We start from the raw sequence: 23,626 nt of genomic DNA, 5'->3' as shown, positions 1-23,626 counted from the left end.
TATAAAAAAAGAGGAAAGAAAAACTGTAAATGCAGAATCTTCCACTTTAACTTCAACCAACACCCTAATTACATTAAGATCAATATTGATGATCCAGATACACAGCATTATTCATTTATTCAGTCAGCAAATCTTTATTGAAGTACTCCTATGTACAAAGAATTTTACTGGAACCTAGATACACATCTGTGATAACCTTGCTGGTAATCACCTCTTTTCTACTTTCTCATGCTTAATAAATATTTTCTTCAAACACTTCAAAATAGTCAGACCATCATCATTCTTGGGACTTTGGAATTCAAGTCTTTGGTGGATAAGATTGAATTCCATCTTTATAAATATGTGTGTAGGTTTAGGGGCCAAACTAAAAATTATCTTGAAAGTAGATTTTCCTGTCCACATCATTCTTGCAAACACTATGCAGTTATTTTATATGAGTTTGTTCACAGTTACCAATTATATGTGAAGGCCAGTTGTATGTAACCTTCCCATAAATATAACTTTGAGGATAAATTTAGATCTCACTTTACTTCAAGAAATTAAGCCTTACACTCAGTGTCACATAATACAAATGGAGGGTCAAGTAAGAATGAAAGAAAGCTATGAAAACTGTATATGTGTGTGTGTGGAGTCTCTTAGCCATGTCTGACTCTTTGAAACTCCATAGACTGTAGCCTGCCAGACTCCTCTTTCCACGGGATGATCCATGCAAGAATACTGCAGTGGGTTGCCAAGCTCTCCTCCAGGTGATCTTCCAGAGCCTGGGATCAAACCTGCATCTCTTTACATCTCCTGCATTGGCAGACAGGTTCTTTACCATTAGTGCCACTGGGAAGCCCAGGGTACATATAGATTATATTATTTTAATGGATTCTCTTGGACAACCTGTAGAAAGTTGGGAGTGATAGAAAGAATTGATTTAAAAAGCTCAGACATAAAAAAAAAAAGAATGAATTTGAGTCAGTTGAACTGAGGTGGGTGAACCTAGAGCCTGTTATAGAGTGAAGTAAGTCAGAAAAAGAAAAATAAATATCACATATTAATGCATGTATATGGAATCTAGAAAAATGGTACTGATGAACCTATTTGCAGGGCAAGAATTGAGATGTAGATGTAGAGAACATACTTGTGGACACAGCAGGGGAACAAGAGGGTGGGGTGAACTGAGAAAATAGCACTAATATATATATACACTGCCGTGTGTAAAATAGATAGTGAGTGGGAAGCTTCTGTATAGCACAGGTAGTTCAGCCCGGTGCTCTGTGATGACCTAGAGGGGTAGGATTGGGGGGTGGAAGGAAGGTTCAAGAGGGAGAGGATATATGTATATTTATGGCTGATTCAAATGGTTGTATGGCAAAAACCAACACAACATTGTAAAGCAATTATCCTCCAATTAAAAATAAAAACAGATTATTGAAAGTTCAGGCCATTTTGCTATTTGTCCATCTTCTTCCTACTTTCTCATTTCTCGTTATTTTATCATAAATAAATTTCTAATATATTGTATCAGGGTGTTTTTCTTTAAGAAGTTTCTGTGGGAAGTTATATGCCATAAAGTGTAACAGAACAAGAGTCTGAAACCAAGTTACTTGGGTTTGAATCCTGACTAATCCATTCCCTAGATGTGTGACTTTCTACTTAATTTTTTTCAGTTTTCTCATCTGTAAAATGAAGGAAGAGGTTATCTCCATAAAAATTCCTATGAGGCATAAGGAATAATATTAGTACCTAACTCAGGGAGATTTTAAGAATTCAGTTATATTTATTTGTGTATAATAAAGCAAACAGAGTTTGTATGCCATAGATAGATAGTGCTTTTGCCTATATTAATCTTCATTAATCCTTGCAACAACTTTATGAGGTAGGTATTCTAATTATTGTCCTTATTTTCTAGATAACTGAATTGAGTCATCGAACGGTTAAATAATTTGCTCAAAATTACACAGCCAATGAGTAGGAGAGCTGAGGTTTGATTCAATATAGTCTAACTTCTGAGTCTGTCTTCTTGACCACATTTTCTCTTTTTTTCAACCCTATAATGAGAGAACTTTACTCCAGGAGCATTTACTAATACCCAGGGCTAAGAATACAATTGCTAGTATGTCACCACTTAGATTTCTTGATGTTTTAAAGATAGATTTGCTGTTCTGCTTTTAACAAGAAATACTTTAGTTATCTGTATCCTTTCAAATAAAGGTGAAATAGAATATAATTGCAAAAATCATGACTGCATTTACAGTTGGCACTAAAATTCATAAATTATCCACATCTTCATCTACTCCAATTTCCATGTCAGTTACATAAGAAATTGCTGATATGATTCAGAGCATCATTTGATGACTGACTCTTAACTTCTCTTGCACTGCCATTAAGTAATAGGAATATTTAAATGTGCAGGTAGTTGTCTCTGCCCTTCTAATATCTGCCTTTAGAACTTATTACCAATAGCTTCAGGCATTTAATAACATATTTTATGGCAAGGTCATATTAGTGGGGTCTTTCCTATGTCAACATTTTGCCCAAAGATTTCTTAAATCCAAACTGCATTTCTACATTGGAAATAATTATCAGAATATTTAACGGCAAAATGAGCTCTAATAGGTAAAATAAGAATATAGGTAAAGAGCCAAATGAATAAGCGCATGTTATATCGCTCACCAGCTCATATTTTAAAAATGCTTTTAGACAACTCTCACTCTGATAATCAATGACTATATCTCTGTGTTAATGGCTGTCATTTTAAATAATGTTTTTACATGAAATTGTATATCTACACTGAATATCCTGAGAATAAATTAACAAAGCACTATTGAACTTGGCTTTCAGAAGCTATGAAAGCAAATAATGGATATTACTAATGTTAAGATGTCTTTGTCACTATTCAGTTCAGTTCAGTTCAGTTGCTCAGTCATGTCCAACTCTTTGCCACTCCATGAACTGCAGCACGTCAGGCCTCCCTGTCCATCATCAACACTCGGAGTCCACCCAAACCCATGTCCATTTTGTCGGTGATGCCATCCAACCATCTCATCCTCTGTCATCCCCTTCTCCTGCCCTCAATCTTTCCCAGCATCAGGGTCTTTTCAAATGAGTCAGCTCTCCACATCAGGTGGCCAAAGTATTGGAGTTTCAGCTTCAATATCAGTCCTTCCAATGAACACCCGGGACTGATCTCTTTTAGGATGGACTGGTTTGATCTCCTTGCAGTCCAAGGGACTCTCAAGAGTCTTCTCCAACACCACAGTTCAAAAGCATCAATTCTTCTGTGCTCAGCTTTCTTTATAGTCCAACTCTCACATCCATAGATGACTACTGGAAAAACCATAGCCTTGACTAAATGGATTTATATGTTTATGTACATCTAGATTAAGTACTATTTTAATAAAATAACCTCTGATTGCAAAATATTTCTTCAAATGCTTAAAAGGAACTTTATACCTCACATCTCATAATCCCCACTCCTATATACTTTGATTCAACCACAAAAGCACTTATTAAACGCTTTGCTTGGACTAAAAGACTCCACATATATGTGTCTGAATCCTTCATTACTCTGTAAATTCCAAGATGATAGGGACTATGCTTAATCCAATGCACATCAAATTAGTTAACACATAGTAGGTGCTCAAAATATTTCTTAAGTAAATGAAAGAGTCCTTACATGAAAAAATAACAATTTGATTAACATATAGATGAAAACTGAGTTCAAGGGAAGAAATTGTTTTCCAGAAATGATTGCCAAAATGAGAATATAAAAATGGATACGCACAAAGCCCAAGGAAGTCCAGAATTAAATGAAAGGGTAAGTGATAGGAACAAATAAAGGAGGTTCAGAGAAGTAGGAGAAAAAAGAGAGAGTAGTTATAAAACAAGGGAAAAGAAACATTCTAGAAGTTGAGACTTAATAACAATGCCAAATGTTGTGGAAAAGGTAAGCAGTTTGAAGACTGAAATTAACTATGATTGCTAAGTCATTCTCATATATGGAATTTTATGTATAGTTTGTCAGTGTCAATCTAAGCAATGCTAAATATTTAAGAACAAATCATTAGAATTAAAGGTCCTCCACATACGGTAAATCACCTAGGCTGGTCTGTGTTATACACTACAGAAACAATAAAAGACTTAAGTTAAAAGTGTTTATTAAAAACAGGATACCTAGTTTCCTTTTTCATTTCAAGAGAATGTTGGAATAGGAGACACAAATTAACAATGTTTATTACTGTATATGCAATTTCAATCAGAATCTGAAAGCCTAAAGCATATAAAGGGAAGTATAATTAATACATGCAGGAACTTTAATTAGAATAAAAATAAAAATGTTCTTTAAGCATTTATCTCAGATAGAATCATTATTTTTACAGTGCAAATGAACTCAAATTTTATACTTTTAAGCTGATTAAATAGATTCTCCTCATTCAATTTTATGGAACTGCCCAATTTACAGAGAATTTGGGTATTAAAATTTACTGTACACTACAACTGGAGTCATTTTCAGAATGCAGTCTACCCACCTCTATGTGATTAGATTTCCTATTATAAGCTCTGGAAAGGTTAATGAATAATACCTTTGCCAAGCAGCTCAGGTTTTATAATTGAGTGTAATAAGTAGATATGGTGATGCAGTTCTTGGTTAATGTAATTATAGTGCAGATCCACCATGTGTTATAAAAACACCATCAGTCAGTTCAGTTCAGTCGCTCAGTCGTGTCTGACTCTCTGTGACCCCATGAATCACAGCACGCCAGGCCTCCCTGTCCATCACCAACTCCCGGAGTTCACTCAAACTCATGTCCACAGAGTCGGTGATGCCATCCAGCCATCTCATTCTCCGTCTTCCCCTTCTCCTCCCACCCCAACCTTTCCCAGCATCAGAGTCTTTTCCAGTGAGTCAACTCGTCGCATGAGGTGGCCAAAGTATTGGAGTTTCAGCTTTAGCATCAGTCCTTCCAATGAACACCCTAGTGAGAGATTAAAGAGAATAAAGACTCAACACATTTGTTGCTTGTAAATATGATCGAGAAACGCATTGTATGTTTCTACTGATATTTGTCTATTAACTGCAAAATATACCTCAGAAACAGCTATTCTTTTAAACTATAAACAAAGTTAGAATGGCCTCATGACTTGAATTCCCATCTCTTCAGCCTGTCTCTTCCAGCCTTCTGATGAGAGAGAGAGAGCAGGAAAATGAAGGTTAGGGGAAGGAAGAAAGAAGAGAGAAATGAGGTATGAGAATATTTGCTGTTTGTTACCTGGGTTTCTTCTCTGCTCACCATGAAGACAACAACACTTCAAGTATCAATCTAAATTTATTCCCCCAAGACAACTGAAATGAACACCACCCTACACAATTACCACTTGCTTTCTAGTCCTTAGCTTGTATTTTATTCATAAAAGCTGTTACCTGTATATTTGTCTACAGCCTAGTGGTTAAGAGCACAAACTCTGGAGACAAGCCTGTCTACATTCAAATCTCAATTCTGGTTAACTCTTAGCTGTCTGCTCTTGAGAAAAGAATTTAAAATACCTGAAGTAGTGTATTTCTTGCACTATATCTAGATTAATAGTGATATATGAGGTGTTTTCCAGCTTGGTTCAGGCTTTCCTTGCAAGACTCATCTATGACTTCTCTCTCATGAGAGATGCTCTACTCATAGCACATGTTCCTAAGCACATTGTCCATCTGAATGCTTAAGTTTATACTTTCCTTTTGCCTGTAAAACTTCATACTATATGAGAAACTACTACATTTGTCATTCAAATGCCACCTTCTCTTTGAAGACCTCCCTAAATGCTGTGAAGCCTTTCCTTATCTGTGATCCTATAGCACTTACAATTCTAAGTGAAGATCTGCTTTCAAAGTTTATTGGCAAGGTTTGAGGGAGAAATTACAGTGGAAAAAGTTTGTTTTCAATACTATTTATGTTCTGGAGTAATATAAAATTTTTAATAATGTAACTGGAAACTATTTTCTTAGTTAAAAAATAGTGAAACATCAGGATTGTTCTACTGATTTTCAGAAATTAAATGATGGTTGTATTGGAAATAAAATCAATTACTAAAATTTTCTGAACTATATCTATGTATTCTCATTGTTCTTTTTTAACTCATTAAACCTGATGCCTTTTCAGAAGGTCTGCCTTCTCAACAGGGCTTTTCTCTAATTGTCTCCTTATTTGTGAATGCAATGGGAATTTTAGGCAATTTAAGATGCACCTACTCAGCCTTTTAAAAAATGACGCCTATTCTGAACAGTATTATCAATTTGTGGGTTTTTTTCTTCATTTTTTTCTTTTTTTTAATTTGTTTATTTTAATTGGAGGCTAATTACTTTACATTATTGTATTGGTTTTGCCATACATTGACATGAATCTGCCCCGGGTGTACAATTTGTGTGTTAATTCTTATTTAACAAAATATCAAATAGGCATTGAGGAAAGCCATTGATGGTTATTTCAAATAATATTGTGTAAAAAGCAAGTCAACTCCATCTAGTCATACAGATCAAGGTAAAAAATGTCTAAGTTGTTTATTTCCATAGATCCCTTAAGCCAGGAATTTAAAACCCACATAAGCCCAAATAAATTAGAATTATCTTTCTGTTACTTTCTATTTTCAGAAATGCTTAAAATACTTTATATTTATAACATATAATGAAAATGCAGGAAACTGAAATAAAGCTAAGGTAGGGAATAAGGAGATGGATAAAGACAGAGGGAGGAAAGAAGAGAGGCAGGGGGAAAATAAAAGTAGTAGCAATTAATGTCATTTTTCTTGGCTCTCTGAGGAATTTTTGATTCTGTGTAACAATTTAATGTCTCATATAAGAGCTATTTGATGGGCCACTGAGGAGGGAGAAAAACATACTTTTAAGTGTCATTAGCTACCGTTTATGTCAGGAGATTATTTCTGTTTTTGTGGACTTTGGGGGTTCTTGGATAATTTAAAAGAAAATGAAAACAAGTCATTTGGAAGCTATTATAATTTTTGTGCAGCCAAAGAAATACACACAGTGTCAGGCAATATAGGAACTTAAGTCTGTTTCCAAACTGCACGTCTGTATTCTCTTGATGAATTCTTGTATTTATCTGATAAAATGCTAAGCACTAAAAATGTGGGATTAAATAAAACAGCTTCATGCATGGAGCCCTCTTCTATCTGGAGGAATATCATTTAGAGAAAAATGAAAAGCATTTTATCATTGAGGCTGTAGTATTACCTTTTTTTGAATAATCATGACTGCATACCTCTGATGTTTACATGTGATGCTCAAAATAATTTCATCATGATAAATTAAGTTATACTGCAGCAACAAACAACTCCAAAATGTCAGTAGCTTACAACACCAGAGATGTATTTCTCACACATAATACTGGTCTATTAACAGTTGTCTAGGGGCTGTGCTCCAAGCCACTTTACTCTGAAAACTGAGTGGATAGAACCATCACCAGCTTGAACAGTATTAGTCATTGTGACAAAGAAGAAGGGAAGCTCTCTGGAAGGTTTTTTGCCTCAAATTAAATGCTCTGCATTGTCAAGTAGATGGCTCATGACTCAAGACAGAATTAGTTATAGCTCCATCCAACTACAAAGAGGTGGTACAGAAAATGCAATCCTGCCTCTTGCCACTAAGGAGTGGAGAATAGATAGGACTATTCCTTGAAAGTATTAATGATTTCTACATACATTTCCAAATGAAGTCTTCCTAGCAAGTTCTAAATTTCAAAGATTCTGTGCAGAGCAGGAAATGGATAAGAAGGAGCAACATTTAAATGAAATTAAATATATATACACACAGTTTGGGGGAGTTTTAGGAATTTTTGACAATATTCTACAAATATATACCTCTAATTTGAAAGTACTGTAACTAAGAGAAAACTATGGGAAAATCCTGGTTAAAACTAACAAACAATAATTTATAGAAAAATCACTGGGATGCATCAGGGTTAAAAATAATAATCTAAGCATACTATAGTCAGAAAAAATATTAGGAGCTTCATATTTTTTATAGATAGAAAATGCCACAGACATCTTCCAGAAGCTAAGAGATCACTGCTGGGTCAGCACTTATATTCTCACCTATGACACTGCTTTATAGATTTGATCATTACCATCCCATATTTTCTATTATTTTCTGATTTACAAAACATTTATTTTACTGTTTCATCCCAACCCATCCCATTCAATCACATTCCTCCCTCTTCCCAGCATATTTATTCAATAACTCTGATCTTCAATTTTCAAGAGCCATGGTAAGCCAGCTGGTCCTGATGTCATCTACCTTATGTCTATTTCTCTAAGATTTCAGCCCTTTTATTAAAAGGTAAAGAGGCTCTTTCTGATCTGTTGTTTTTGTTGTTCATTACCTAGTGTTTGAGGGTTCATATTTTAACACACCATAGGTTGGTAAACATATTTATTTTGAATGCCTGATAGGCTTCCCAGGTGGCACAGTGGTAAAGAAAAGTGAGTCACTCAGAGGTGTCCAACTCTTTGCAGCCCTATGGACTATACATTTAATGGAGTTCTCCAGGCCAGAATACTGGAGTGGGTAGCCTATCCCTTCTCCAGTGGATCTTCCTGACTCAGGAATCCAACTGGGGTCTCCTGCATTGCTGGCATATTCTTTACCAATTGAGCTAGTAGGGAAGCCCTGAAAAAGAATCTGCCTGCCAATGCAGGAGACACAAGAGACGTGGGTTTAATCCCTGGGTTGGGAAGATCTCCTGGCAAAGGAAATGGCAACCTGCTCAGGTATTCCTGCCTGAGAAAATCCCATGGACAGAGGATCCTGGTGGGCTACAGTCCAAGGGGTCACAGAGAGTCAGACATGACTGAGCACACACACACAAATTATAAATATAGAAAATATAAATTAAATCACTGTGACTTCTGGACATTCTGGAAGGAAAACAGAATTCTAAAACAAATTTTCATAAGCTCAAAATTGCAATGTAAAAAAATATACCCTTTAAATATAAAATTAGGTAGTCAAGGGTGAAATCTGGCTAAGGCAGGCAACAGGTCAAGGACAAGAAACGAACTGGCTAGGGCTTTATCAGATATCTAATCTCATTACAATAAGTTAATGAAATCAGATAACAGAGCACTTATATTAATAAGCTACTACATATTACAATAAACATGCAGAGTTATCTCCTTCTATATTCAGTATCCCACTTAATCTTCAGTACAAACTGGGAGATAAATTTTCTTATAACTATTTACAGATTAGAAACCCAAAACTTAGAAAAATTGAGTAACTTGCCCCAGATTGCACATGTAGTAAACTGTAAAGTTCAAATTCAAATCAGATTTGCCTGAGTCCAATGTTCAGGTTTTTCCTCATATAGTGACTGTAACTTATTAAAATAACTTATTCTTCACATCTCTTTGTACAAAAGTGAAATTTTCCTTTTTTAAATTTAAAAACCTAAAAAAAATAACCTAACTTTATTTGATGCTTTCTAATATGTAAAACCAAGATAATCACGACCAAGATAATCACGATGGCGTGATCACTCACCTAGAGCCAGACATCTTGGAATGTGAAGTCAAGTGGGCCTTAGAAAGCATCACTACAAACAAAGCTAGTGGAGGTGATGGAATTCCAGTTGAGCTATTTCAAATCTTGAAAGATGATGCTGTGAAAGTGCTGCACTCAATATGCCAGCAGATTTGGAAAACTCAGCAGTGGCCACAGGACTGGAAAAGGTCAGTCTTCATTCCAATCCCAAAGAAAGGCAATGCCAAAGAATGCTCAAACTACCTCACAATTGCACTCATCTCACATGCTAGTAAAGTCATGCTCAAAATTCTCCAAGCCAGGCTTCAGCAATATGTGAACCGTGAACTCCCAGATGTTCAAGCAGGTTTTAGAAAAGGCAGAGGAACCAGAGATCAAATTGCCAACATCTGCTGGATCATGGAGAAAGCAAGAGAGTTCCAGAGAAAACATCTATTTCTGCTTCATTGACTATGCCAAAGCCTTTGACTGTGTGGATCACAATAAACTGTGGAACATTCTGAAAGAGATGGGAATCCCAGACCACCTGACCTGCCTCTTGAGAAACCTGTATGCAGGTCAGGAAGCAACAGTCAGAACTGTACATGGAACAAGAGACTGGTTCCAAATAGGAAAAGGAGTACGTCAAGGCTGTATATTGTCACCTTGCTTATTTAACTTATATGCAGAGTACATCATGAGGAAGGCTGGGCTGGAAGAAGCACAAGCTGGAATCAAGATTGCCAGGAGAAATATCAATAACCTCAAATATGCAGATGACACCACCCTTATGGCAGAAAGTGAAGAGGAACTCAAAAGCCTCTTGATGAAAGTGAAAGAGGAGAGTGAAAAGGTTGGCTTGAAGGTCAACACTCAGAAAACAAAGATCATGGCATCTGGTCCCATCACTTCATGGGAAATAGATGGAAAAACAGTGGAAATGGTGTCAGACTTTATTTTTTGGGGCTCCAAAATCACTGTGGATGCTGATTGCAGCCATGAAATTAAAAGACGCTTACTCCTTGGAAGGAAAGTTACGACCAACCTTGATAGTATATTAAAAAGCAGAGACATTACTTTGCCAGCAAAGGTCCGTCTAGTCAAGGCTATGGTTTTTCCCATGGTCATGTATGGATGTGAGAGTTGGACTGTGAAGAAAGCTGAGCACAGAAGAATTGATGCTTTTGAACTGTGGTGTTGGAGAAAACTCTTGAGAGTCCCTTGTACTGCAAGGAGATCCAACCAGTCCATTCTAAAGGAGATCAATCCTGGGTGTTCATTGGAAGGACTGATGCTGAAGCTGAAACTGCAATACTTTGGCCACCTCATGCGACGAGTTGACTCACTGGAAAAGACTCTGATGCTGGGAAAGGTTGGGGTGGGAGGAGAAGGGGACAACAGAGAATGAGATGGCTGGATGGCATCACTGACTCTGTGGACATGAGTTTGAGTGAACTCCGGGAGTTGGTGATGGACAGGCAGGCCTGGCATGCTGTGATTCATGGGGTCGCAAAGAGTTGGACACGACTGAGCGACTGAAATGAACTGAACTGAATATGTAAAACATAGCTCTTTAACATACAACACAAAATATATAGTGATATATATTAAGACCAAGATTTACTTTTCAGTAAGTGAAGTCACTCAGTCGTGTCCGACTCTTTCTGACCCCATGGATTGTAGCCTATGAGACTCCTCCATCCATGGAATTTTCCAGGCAAGAGAACTGGAGTGGGTTGCCATTTACTTCTCCAGGGGATCTTCCCGGTCCAGGGATCAAACCCGTGTCTCTCACATTGCAAGCAGGTGCTTTCACCATCTGAGCCACCAGGGAAGCTTTTCAGTAAGAGTAAGGCTAAATTTTAATGCAAAGGTGACAGGCTCCATATGCAACTTCTGAAGCATGTACGTTATTCTCTTATATGAACTGCATTACTATTTGTATATTCTAAATATACATATCTTTAAACTACATAGCATACAGTATGTATCCTTTGTCTAATGTCTCTAAAACCTCTGACTTTCTCCCAGAGAGTACTGCTGAATGCTATTTTTACAGTCTTGCCTGTTGAAAGAAACACAATGCAGCACTAGTGGAAAGTGAAATGAAAATATATTGGGAGATATAACAGGAAAAGAACGTGAGTACTACTACGCTGGTTCATGACAAACAGATTACAATAGTCATTATAACAATTATTATTAAGTTCCTCTTAGGATTTTCTTCAAGTGGGACAACTGTGTTCTAAAGTGTGGGTGGATTAACATGTTGAATATTACAGTTATCTAAAAATGTAGAGTATTAGATATTTTTAAAGATTAAAAGCAAAATTATTCACTTCTCATAAGTGGTTTGCTCTTTCAACATGTTTGGAGGGGATGTGTAGTTTTCAAAGTTTCATGTTAATATCATCAAAATGATGTGCCAGGCTTATTATTTAACTGTATTACAATAGTTTAGGAGTAGAAGTAAATAAATCATTTTAACTAGCTTCCCTTACCTTGAAAATAAGTTGACTTAGTTTATATATGAAACAAGGACTAGCATTATAGAAATATGTTCTAATAAAATGAATAGAAATGATGACACTGTTTTTACAAATCAGGAATGGAGATTTCTCAATTCTTCCTTAGAAACAATCCTTTAACCTTAAGTGCTCAAGCTTGAGGTGTAACGAGACATCTTTAGCAAACATACTGGAAATTATGTGTCCAATTATCTGACGTACCATCTGATATAGTCAACTTGGATAGTTATATGCTGATTATTATTACCAATTAATTATCATATGACAGTTATTAAGGACTGACCAAACTGGTCAGCAAATTCAGATGAAAATATTATGGGTCTCTCCAAAATACTGAAAGTAATGACCTAAAAATGGCTATATGATGGGACTATATTTCTACCAAAGCCATTTTGCGAAGCAGATTTAATCTGATCAGCTCAATTCAGGTAGTCTAAGAATGCCATGTCTCTGTTTATTTAGATGCTAGATGTTTGAATGTTTATTTAGAGGTTAGCTTCTCTGTTGAGCTATTTCAATCTCCTATTTCATCATCAGTTCTACCTTGAGAAACTGGCAAGATAGTATTCTGCAAGCTCTTTCTCTGAAAACTGGAAACACCTATATTTTAGCACCATATCCAGTGAGTTCTTTCCACTCTCTGTTTATAAAAATAAAATTAGTCTCAAAATCCAGGATGTATTGACAACCTTATACATACCCATGACTGAATGAGCAGTTAGACTGCAAATGAAACCTGGTTGTAACATTGGGAATATTTCAAGGGCAGTCTGGAATTCACCAATATCACGGCACAAAGTCTTTAAAATCTGAACTAGAAGCTCAGCTTCATGAACCTATTTAGCTTTCCAAATTCTATTCCTTATCATTTTATGGAAATAATACCAGAAAGACAAGATGCAAAATTCATTGAATAACATCAAGCATAATGGTAAATTAAAGATTTCTTTCCAAGGTATTTGTTTTTACTAGCACAGCTCAACATTCAGAAAACAAAGATCATGGCATCTGGTCCCATCACTTCATGGGAAATAGATGGAAAAACAGTGGAAACAGTGTCAGACTTTGTTTTTTTGGGCTCCAAAATCACTGCAGATGCTGATTGCAGCCATGAAATTAAAAGATGCTTGCTCCTTGGAAGGAAAGTTATGACCAACCTTGATAGTATATTAAAAAGCAGAGACATTACTTTGCCAACCAAGGTCCGTCTAGTCAAGGCAATGGTTTTTCCCGTGGTCATGTATGGATGTGAGAGTTGGACTGTGAAGAAAGCTGATCGCCGAAGAATCGATGCTTTTGAACTGTGGTGTTGGAGAAGACTCTTGAGAGTCCCTTATACTGCAAGGAGATCCAACCAGTCCATTCTAAAGGAGATCAACCCTGGATGTTCATTGGAGGGACTGATGCTAAAGCTGAAACTCCAATACTTTGGCCACCTCATGCGACGAGTTGACTCACTGGAAAAGACTCTGATGCTGGGAAAGGTTGGGGGTGGGAGGAGAAGGGGACGACGGAGAATGAGATGGCTGGATGGCATCACCGACTCTGTGGACATGAGTTTGAGTGTACTCCGGGAGTTGGTGATGGACAGGGAGGCCTGGCGTGCTGTGATTCATGGGGTCGCGGAGAGTCGGACACGACTGAGCGACTGAACTGAACTGAACTGAACTGAGCACAGTGTAAGGATAAAGTTCCAAAAAAGGTATCTGATAATTCCATCCTCTGATTTTCCAAGTCTAATTTCTTGACTTGTATGAAGAGTAGTAGAGTGAGATATAAGAAATATGGTGAAACTTATTTTAAATTCAATCTTATTTATTGGCCTCCTTTCACAGCTCAGTTGGTAAAGAATCCACCTGCAATGCAGGAGACCCCAGTTTGATTCCTGGGTCAGGAAGATCCCCTGGAGAAGGGATAGTCTACCCACTCCAGTTTTCTTGGGCTTTCCTTGTGGCTCAGCTAGTGAAGAATCTGCCTGCAATGCAGGAGACCTGGGTTCGATCCCTGGGTTTGGAAGATCCCCTGGAGAAGGGAAAGGGTACCCACTCCAGTATTCTGGCTTGGAGAATTCCGTGGACTGTATAGTCCATGGGATCACAAAGAGCCGGACACAACTGAGCAAACAGAAGAAATATGGTAAAACTTATTTTAACTCCAATCTTATTTATTAATTAGATCTAATTGGCATAAGTGAAACAAGAGTCCCAAATAGTAGCAGTCTATTATTTTTCCAGTAGTCATGTATGGATGTGAGAGTTGGACTATAAAGAAAGTTGAGCACTGAAGAAATGATGCTTTTGAACTGTGGTGTTGGAGAAGACTCTTGAGAGTCCCTGGGACTGCGAGGAGAGCCAACCAGTTCATCCGAAAGGAAATCAGTCCTGAATATTCACTGGAAGAACTGATGCTGAAGCTGAAACTCTAATACTTTGGCCACCTAATGCGAAAAACTGACTCATTAGAAAAGACCCTGATGCTGGAAAAGATTGAAGGCAGGAGAAGGGGACGACAGAGGCTGAGATGGTTGGATGGCATCACCAACGTGATGGATATGAGTTTGAGTAGGCTGCGGGAGTTGGTGATGGACAGGAAAGCCTGGCGTACTGAAGTCCATGGGGTCACAAAGAGTTGAACATGACTGAGTGACTAAACTGACTGATTTTATTTTACAAGGATGTCAACTAAAGTACTAAATGAATACCATTTTACATATTAGTGTTATTAGTATTATGAAAAAAAGAATATACTGCATGTAAATAATGTATTCAGCCTGTTTTAAAGCTGCCATTATGTATGAATTTTAGTATAAATGAAGACTTCAACTGAAATTTTATTTCTTATCCAAGCAACATTTCATTTTAGGCATGTATTGAACTCCCATAGACTTTGGGCTTGTGTCTTATTAGGGTTGGAAGTAGAGTAATTTAGCTTCCTTGGTGGCTCAGACAGTAAGGAATCCACCTGCACTGTGGAAGACCTGGGTTCAATCCCTGGGTTGGGAATATCCCCTGGAGGAAGGCATGGAAACCCACTCTAGTATTCTTGCCTGGAGAATCCCCATGGACAGAGGAGCCTCGTGGGTTACAGTCCATGGGGTCACAAAGAGTTGGACATGACTGAGAGACTAAGCACAGCACAGTAGACAATTATTATGAACTGTTTATTTTGAAATATTCTATAAGGTGTCATGCAATTGTAACATGTAATTTAAAACACTGAATTCAATGATCTAAGTTTTGTGATAATATTATAGAGGAAAGTAAAAACATGGAAATGTAAGTTAAATGTAATTCATGATCTTAATTGAAGACACTGAGGGTTATAAAGTATAGAGGAGTTAGATCAGTGATCTAGAAAACAACTTTAGATGAATGAATATCAGACTTTAGAGATTTAAGTATTCTGCAAAGAAGGAAATATTGAATATGATTTTCTGATTAGTTGTGATGGCCTGGGTATGAATGATTTGCCGTTTGAGGCACAGTGGAATATGTCCTGTCTTTGCATGTATGCTAAGTTGCTTTAGTCGTGTCAGACTCTGTGATCCCATGGACTGTAGCCTGCCAGGCTCCTCTGTCCGTTGGATTCTCCAGGCAAGAATACTGAATACTGGAGTGAGTTGTTGTGCCTTCCTTCAGGGGATCTTCCCAATCCAGGGATCGAACCAGCGTCTCTTACATTTCCTACCATGGCAGGTGGGTTCTTTATCACTAGCACCATTAGGGAAGGGCACCCATAAAATACTTTAGGGTACCCATAAAGTACACATTAAATAATATACATAATAAATATATACATGCATATATACATATATTTAAAATATATTTTAATATGTATATATATACATTTTACTCAAAGGAAGATTATGTCAATGATGCTATAAAATTTGAGATTGGGTCTTTTATTATTAAAGTTCATATTCATATTTCTATAATGATGCTTATGCTCAACTTTCTTGCAGTATTGGAAGGAGACAATTCTTCTAGTAGGCACTGGACTGATTTTTAATGAGTGACATATTGTTCAGTCTGCTAGGCCAGTATTTCATTGAGATGAAAAAAATATGTATATATATATATATATATTTATGGAGACTCAGTGATCTTATTGTTTGGTCATGGTAACATAAATCAGTATTTATAAATGTCAAGCCTTGCTAGTATGATACAACTTAAAAATTAAAGGCAAGAAAGTGGAATAATCCAAGCCATGTGTTTAAACAAATTTTTTTCTTTACCACAGCCAAAACAATCAAAGTAAATATAGAGACACAGTTGATAGAATGCTATAGATAAAGTACAGAGGCAAGTAAGAAGTGAGGATATGATATTCATTTGAAATCAAAGTGTTCAATTGTTTAAATAAAATGATTAAGAATAAACATCTGTAAATAGACTCAAATAAAGATTAACATAAATATTTGAAAATGTATTGCCCTATAGATAAAAGTTTCTTTAAAGAAAAATAAAAGGAAGTTCTGAGAGGACAACTGGTGAAGTTCTTCTCAAGTGATATATTGGGATGGGATGGTAATTATAAATTTCATGCCACATCATGGGAAAGGCAGAATTTATTTGGCAATCCCATAGAAATGCACAACCACTATCACATATCTACCTAACATCAGAATCAGAACTGTAAAACATTTTTCACAAAAACAGTCCCTATAGATAGGTTGGAAAGTCTCCCTAAGTTTTAAATGTCAGTAACTATACTTCCTTGTCTTCTTGTTTTATCCTCTTCTAAATAGTATCTAAAGAGTAGTTTAATCACAATTATTTTGACTACTCACATTGCAATTATGTTTGCAATATTGATAAATTATGCTACTTTGTCATAAGTACTTTATTTTTTAAATTTATTTATTTTAATTGGAGGCTAATTATTGTATTGGTTTAATAATTACAGTACTTGTCAGATATCTCTAAATTAGATTATTTCATGCAAAAGAAAACTTAGCGTATCCATACCCATATCATATTATATTCTGTCCTTGATGTGACATCACATCACTTTGGTTGACAGTTGATAACATTACAGATAAAGACGCCTATTTTATCAAAGGATTATGCCTGTCATGGTATAGGAGATTTAGTGTCACTCACTAGCAGCTAGTAACATTCTTTTTGCAAGTTTGGGGAGTTAGGGATAAGGCTAGATGACAGGATATCACAGTTTGCATCGTTCAGTAATTTAATACAAATGGACACATGAGTTTTTCTCATTTGAAAATTATATATTTGAGTTTCCAAATTTCCACTTGAAAAATAAGGTGAACGCCTGTGGTAGAAATGTTTCCACCCATCCCTTTCTGATGGTTAAACTGGCTTCTACTTGGAGGAAACGTGTCATTTCTGATCAATTCCATGCTAGCAAGAAGACACTACTTTTTAAAATCAAGATTTTATTTCCTAACAAGATAGCATATATATGTAATTAATATCAAGACTGCCAATATTTGTAATTTTGTCAATGAGATATTTACTGATACATTAGTAATAAAGTATCAGAAAAACATGAAGACTGGAGATACTATGGTGCTGCTGCTAAGTCGCTTCAGTCATGTCTGACTCTGTGCGACCCCATAGATGGCAGCCCACCAGGCTCCCCCTTCCCTGGGATTCTCCAGGCGAGAACACTGGAGTGGGTTGCCATTTCCTTCTCCAATGCATGAAAGTGAAAAGTGAAAATGAAGTTGCTCAGTCGTGTCCGACTCTTCGCGACCCCATGGACTGCAGCCCACCAGGCTCCCCCACCCATGGTATTCTACAGGCAAGAGCACTGGAATGGGGTGCCATTGCCTGAGATCTTCTCAAATGGTTTCTCCATAGTAGTTGTAAGTTGTTAGAGCTCCAAGTGATCTCAGTGGCTAAGCCCTGTCCGACTCTGCAACCCCAGGGACTGTAGCCACCAGGCTCTTCTGTCCGTGGAATTTCCCAGGCAAGAATACTAGAGTGGGTTGCTGTTTCCTCCCCAAGGGATCTTCCCAACCCAGGGATCAAACCCATGTCTTTTGTGTCTCCTGCATTGGCAGTCCAATTTCTTATCATTGAGCCACCTGGGAAGCCCAAATCCCATGGACAGAGGAGCCTGGCTGCCTTTAGTCCAAGGGGTAGCAAGAGTCAGACATGACCGATCATACAGCACACACACACACACACACACACACACAACTCAAATTTAGTATATCCAAAATCTAATTTCTTATCTTCTATCTACTGAAAAGATTCCACCTACAGTGTTTTTCCATTTTAAGTAGTGACAACTTTTTCTCACTACTCACATCCTATCCATCAACAAAGTCTTTTGATTCCAACATCTATATAAATATAGAGTATAACAGATTCTCACAATTTCCTCTACTATCTATATGATCCAAGAAACCATCATTTTTTAAATAAACTGAGAGCCTACTAACTGCTTAATCTGCTCCCACCCTTCTCAGTCCTCACTTCCATGTAGTACACAAAGTGTAGTATTCACACAGCAACAAAGAGATTCATTTATCTAAGTCGTATCTTGTCATTACTGTCTCTCAATATCACATAGAGCATAAACAAATATTCTTACAATGATTTAAACACTAAAAATATTCTGCTTCCCCCTTACATTGCTCCAACTTCATTTCTGACCATTTTCCCCTTATTATACTGGCTCTAGCCAGTCTTCCTTGATGGTCTTCAAAAAAGTCACTCTCTCAACTTTGGGCCTTTCTATTATTTCTATAATGTCAAGACAAAATTAACATATGATTTATCTTTATTTTCATGATGTGTAATAAAAGGAGATCAAACCAGTCAATCTTAAAGGAAATCAGTCCTGAATATTCATTGGAAAGACTGATGCTGAAACTGACACTCTAAACTTTGGCCACCTGTTGCAAAGAACCGACTCCTTAGAAAAGACCCTGATGCTGGGAAAGATTGAAGGCAGGAGGAAAAGGGGACAACAGAGGATAAGATGTTTGGATGGCATCACTGACTCAATCGACATGAGTTTGAGCAAACTCAGGGAGTTGGTGATGGACAGAGAAGCCTGTCTATGGAATCACAAAGAGTTGGGCATGACTGAGTGACTAAACTGAACTGAATAAAAGGAGAAATACTTTATGTTAACTGGCTTTTGAAGACTGGCCTCCCTAACTTGCTAATATTGTGCTATTGAAGTGATAGTAAATCATCTTATTACCAGAGAACAGATTACCCATTGGTAAGATATGGTTCTACCTGTTTATAGTTCATGCAAAAACATGCCTATGGTATAAAATAGTACATAACAGAGCATTAAAAATACATAAACTTTGGGTGCACTGGCTAGTATATCTATCTTTGTGTGGTATATCTATGATATTTAGAAAATAATGGTAAAAAGGTGTTAATGCAAAGTCATTTAATTAGAAAACTCAACAAAAGAAGTGAGGACTTGTGAACATACATATGTATTGGAGAGGAGAGTGTATATACTGGAAATAGGCAAACTTTTTTGAAGTTGATGGCTTTTATAATTTCTAGAGAGAAATAAAGCATACTGTACACATAGATAAAAGAGCCTTGGTCTTCTTAGTTTGCTAAATTTTCAAAGTACTAATATTCATTTAGACAGCGCTACATTTTGGATAAATTAGTTAATATCCTTTAGATACTCACAATGTCCTAAGTGCTATTAAGAAGCTATGGAATTTCTCCCACCCCAATTAGGAGCATTATGAGGCAGCACACTATATGTTGATTTGGGGAGTTGTATTAATTATCAAATACAATCAAGAATGCAATCAAATATACAAAATAAATCAGGAGTGAGTTTTTTTTTCAAAATAATAATAATAAAACCTGTGAGTCTTAAGGGTAAATGTTTGTAGGAGAGAATCCAACTTATCTAAGATAAGAAGTATTTTTCAAATGTCAAGTTACTTTTATTTCAAAGGGCACTTTTGCAAGAAAAAAATATTTGAAATTCTCTTTTGTCATGAAATTCTCCTTTTAAGACACATTAAAAATGTTAAAACCTGGAGCTAAATAATTGAACTTGGTACAGTAGCATTTCTATTTTCAAAGAAGGTTCTGTCTCACCAGTGGTTGTTAATAAAAGCTCCATCATAGTAAAATACAAGCTGGCATTTATTCCATGCTGTTACAAACAAGTTTGTGCAGCATACTTGAGGTGTATTTTCTGATAATTCCTATTATATAGTACATGGCCTCCTACTGAATGAGGTAAATGATGATAATAGCAATCATCAAAGTTATAATACTTCAAATCCTATTAAAGTTGACTCCAGGAAATAAAAAATTACTGTGTACTGTTGTTTGTCACATTGTTACTTTTATTTTTTAACTTTCACTTGGCTCTTTTATTTTTTTGGTTTTGTAAAATTATTAGGATGTCAAATCAGTCCCCATAGATTTAAATATTATGAGACTCTGCTTAACAGCCATGAATAATGACATTATAGAAGGTAAAGGTTAGTATAAAACACTTGAAGCTCAAAAGAAAATTTTAGTTGGAACGATGTCTTAACAAAATATGGGACCTAAGATTACTCCAAACATATGTGCTAAAAATTACTATTTAAACATGATTATAATGGGCTATTTATATATTTTGGTTGATGAATAATGATGCCCTTTGCACATGCTTAAAAAGTAATTTTATGTTAACCAAAGTTTAGTAGTAACCAAATTTTTCAAAAACTTTCAATGCGAGCAAATAAGGAACACAAGATTTCATTTTAACTGAGTTCAAAGTAAGGTCTTAGATAACTGCTGTTTGATTTATTTTTAAATAATTCACTTGACACCAGATTTATAAAATCTTCTGAAGGGAATCACTCCAAAATTAAAACTTCAGATTCTTTCCAAGGAATTAATGTTTCATTTTGCTACAGAGCTTTGCCTGCGCAAATCCAGAAGAATATTTTTTCTCCTATGGTTACAGTTTCTTAGAGCAGAAGTAATTTATTCTTGCATACGCACTTAGTTATTTATGATGTTTTACATGCTCATTATAGTAATACTAGTTTATTTGCAAAAAAAGAAAAAAACAGTGTGCACGAATAGAAAGTAGTGGGATTCTATTCTCACTGGGCATTATTAAGAATTATTATTAGCTGCCTACACTTCTATAGCATCAATATAGCCTTCTGGTATTTAGTCAATATTTTCTCATAATACTTCATATTTAATTAATCTCAAAGATAATAAATTGATGTTTGTCACCCATTCTTTACATTTAACCTTGAAAAGCATTTTTATTTTTTGTTCTTTAGAAATAAAAAAAAATTCATGGGAATCATCAGTTTAATCTGGTATGAATTTTTAAACCATGGATAAAGATCACCTATCCCCTGACATTTCATGGGGTGAAATTAGCATATTCATTAATTTTGTTTCTATTTTCATTTCTATTCCCAAGGTTAATTAATTTAAAATGTCTGACTTAATTATGTATCCTATATTCATTTCTGCCAGGTACAGAACAAAGAAACCCATTTAAATACAATACCACAGATTCCATTTCATGGCTATGCATACTCTTGTGCTCATTTACACTATATGACCTGATTTTTTTTCCTGAAGTATATGTTCATTAACATTTTATCAGTTGGGATTCAATGAGAGAAGCAGAATCAATGAAAAATGTACAGATATAGATACAGATTGTGCTGTGCTCACTCAGTCATTTCCGACTCTTTGGGACCCCATGGACTGTAGCGCACCAGGCTCCTCTGTCCATGGGATTTCCCAGGCAAGAATACTGGAGTGGGTTGCCATTTCCTCCTCCAGGGGATCTTCCGAATCCAGGGATCAAACTGTGTTTCCTGTATTGGCAGGTGGATTCTTTTCCACTGTGACACCTGGGAAACCAATTATATATAGCTCAAATATATAGATACAGATATAGACACAAAAGCTTCAAATTCTTTCTGAATAAATCTTCAGACTTATTAAATTAAATTGCCTTACATGATTGTGGGGCTGGCTGCTGCTGCTAAATCGCTTCAGTCGTGTCCGATTCTGTGTGACCCCATAGACGGCAGCCCACCAGGCTCCCCCGTCCCTGGGGTTCTCCAGACAAGAACACTGGAGTGGGTTGCCATTTCCTTCTCCAAAGCGTGAAACTGAAAAGTGAAAGTGAAGGAGCTCAGTCGTGTCTGACTCTTCGCGACCCCATGGCTAAGGAAACCTAAAATCCATAGGCAGGTTGTCAGTAAGGGCAGAATGGATTTCATGTGCATGGACCTAAATTGTTGTCCACAGGCAGAATCCTTCCCCTCACCCACCTCAATCTCTCAAGCTTCAGCACTCTTTTTAACGCCTTCCAGGTGATTAAATCAGACACACCTAGATTATCCAGAGCAACCTACTTTACTTAAAGTTAACTGATTAGGAACTTTACATTAGCAATATAGCATCACAACATCACCCAGATTAATGTCTGAATAAACAGAGAATGTAGCCTAGTCAAGGTGATACATTAAAAAAGAAAAAAAAAATGTAGCCATGAAGCCAAATTTAAATCAATAAAAATCTATTACCATTTCAAAATATTACACAAATTTAACCTTTTTATATATTTGCATTATATCTTTAGAAGGTAGAAAAAAACATAGCTGTTTGAACTGATAGACCCTTTGATATTGCTAACAGGAGCAAGAGGAAATTAAAAGACAGGGGAGTAACATACTCAACAAAAGTACACCACGAATATATTCCTTCCCAACTTGAATCCTAGGACAAATAGATAATTCCTGCAACCAAGGAAGACTGCAAATATGGTGAAAGGATTCAGTCATGAAACTTCATGTAGCAAATAGCATATCAAACTATACACAGGAGAATTTCCAGCAGTAACAGATCAGCTTGACTCAAACCATTCTGCAAAAATCAACTAGAAAAGCTGTGGAAAATACTGTTTAAAATATTTCTAAGGCATGAATGGGCTACCAAGACAGCCAGAATCTGAAGAGCCAAGATCCAGATTCAAAGGGGAAAAAAATTAAGAAGGGCATTTCAATTCAATTTTCCCTTCAATGTATTAACCAATTATTATATGGCTTCTGAGAGGTTGAGAAACCATCAGAGCTTTTACTGATCTCAGGTGTCTAAGGGAGACACCTAGAATTCATAGCCCAATAAGGAGAAGAGTTTCTTTCAAACAACCTAGCTTTCATTTTAGACTTTTCAAGGCTCATCTTTAAGGAAAAGTGGGAACTGGATATAGAAAAGATCACACAAAAGATTAAATTCAACTTTTAATTAAATGAATCACTAAATTTATAGAGGTGTTATGTCTATATTCAGTCTTCCCTGGTGTCTCAGTTGGTAAAGAGTCTGCCTGCAATGTGGGAGACCCAGGTTCAATCCCTGGGTTGGGAAGATCCCCTGGAGAAGGAAATGGCAACCCACTCCAGTATTTTTGCCTGGAGAATTCCATGGACAGAGGAGCCTAGGGGGCTACAGTCCATGGAGTCACAAAGAGTCGGACATGACTGAGTGACTAACACTTTCACTTTCACTGTGTCTATATTCTAATGGAAGCAAGAAGCAAAAGCAAATCCTCTCTTAGGAAACACTATACAGACAATTAC

Source organism: Moschus berezovskii, chromosome X (genome assembly GCF_049115385.1).
Source record: "Moschus berezovskii isolate FMDL1 chromosome X, NW_MosBer_1.0, whole genome shotgun sequence".
Lineage (NCBI taxonomy): Eukaryota > Metazoa > Chordata > Mammalia > Artiodactyla > Moschidae > Moschus > Moschus berezovskii.
The sequence above is the reverse complement of the archived record's forward strand: the minus strand, read 5'-3'. Positions refer to the sequence as shown.